We start from the raw sequence: 1592 nt of genomic DNA, 5'->3' as shown, positions 1-1592 counted from the left end.
TTGTTTTTTTTTCCCTTTCTCTTCTTTCAGTGGCCCATCATTTACTACTTCTCTATTTGTTGTCACCTCATTAAGAATGGGTTGGCAACGGGAAAGGAGTGTAAGAACTCAAATCTGTAATTTCTGGAAAAATATTTCAGAGAGGAGACTTGAAGCTATGTCCCCTAATGTCGTTTTGTTTTTGAAAAGTGGAGTCATACACAAAGTAACTGTCTTTTAAATGAACATTAACTTATCCAGCCAGTCTTAGAATTGCATGTCGAGGGCTACAGGCTGAGGAACTTTGGAGAACCAACCCTGTATCTAAAGTGCCAGGATTTCCCTAAATCATATTTGCCTTAATGGTTATTTCCTTGATTCACTTTTTTTTTTTTTTTTTTTTTTTTTTTTTTTTTTGAGACGGAGTCTTGCTCTGTCGCCCGGACTGGAGTGCAGTGGCCGGATCTCAGCTCACTGCAAGCTCCGCCTCCCGGGTTTACGCCATTCTCCTGCCTCAGCCTCCTGAGTAGCTGGGACTATAGGCGCCCGCCACCTCGCCTGGCTAGTTTTTTTGTATTTTTAGTAGAGACAGGGTTTCACCGTGTTAGCCAGGATGGTCTCGATCTCCTGACCTCGTGATCCGCCCGTCTCGGCCTCCCAAAGTGCTGGGATTACAGGCTTGAGCCACCGCGCCCGGCCTGGCTAATTTTTTATATTATATTATATTTTATTTTTGAGATGGAGTCTCGCTCTGTCACCCAGGCTGGAGTGCAGTGGTGTGATCTTGGCTCACTGCAACCTCTGCCCTCCTGGGCTCAAGCGATTCTCCTGCCTCAGCCTCCTGAGTAGCTGTGACTACAGGTGCGTGCCACCGTGTCTGTCTAATTTTTAAATTTTTAGTAGAGACCGGCTTTTACCACGTTGGCCAGGCCCGTCTCAAACTCCCGATCTCAGGTTATCTGCCTGCCTCGGCCTCCCAAAGTGCTGGCAGTACAGGCATGAGCCACTGTGCCCAGCCAATTTTTTATTTTTTTGTTCTGTAGAAACGGGGGTCTCCCTATGTTGCCCAGGCTGGTCTCAAAGTCCTGGGCTTAAGTGATCCTCCTGCCTCAGCCTCCCAAAGTGGGATTACAGGCCTGAGCCGCCACACTCAGCTGCTGATTCATACTTTAAAAAATCCATGTCACACATGAGGACTAAATTCTGATTTTTTTATCTTGCCCAAATTCCTATCTAAGGGGTCTGGGGAGACATGCTCTACAAATCATAAATTCTCATCAGATGGGTTTTATTTAACCCTATGTATTGTGACTTACTTTCCAAACTGACTCTGGCATAACATTACGAGACAAGGAAGAAAATCAAAATGTTTTACCCCAAATTTTTCTTTGCCGTATTTTGAAATGGCCTACAAAGCTGTTCTTTGTGGGGGAAAATTTGCATCTGTAAAGAATCTACATTAACATAGGTAGATATTTTTCTTCCAAACCCTCCTAATCCTAAAGAAATTAACTAAAATCTGAATAGGAAACATTTGTCATCTAATGTTTCTAAGGGCAGCCACATAAGACTTCAAAAGAACTTTGGTCTCCACAGTCTTGATCTTACCCTGA

Source organism: Colobus angolensis, unplaced genomic scaffold (genome assembly GCF_000951035.1).
Source record: "Colobus angolensis palliatus isolate OR3802 unplaced genomic scaffold, Cang.pa_1.0 Scaffold176, whole genome shotgun sequence".
In the NCBI taxonomy this organism is placed as follows: Eukaryota; Metazoa; Chordata; class Mammalia; order Primates; family Cercopithecidae; genus Colobus; species Colobus angolensis.
Note: the sequence above shows the minus strand (reverse complement) of the source record.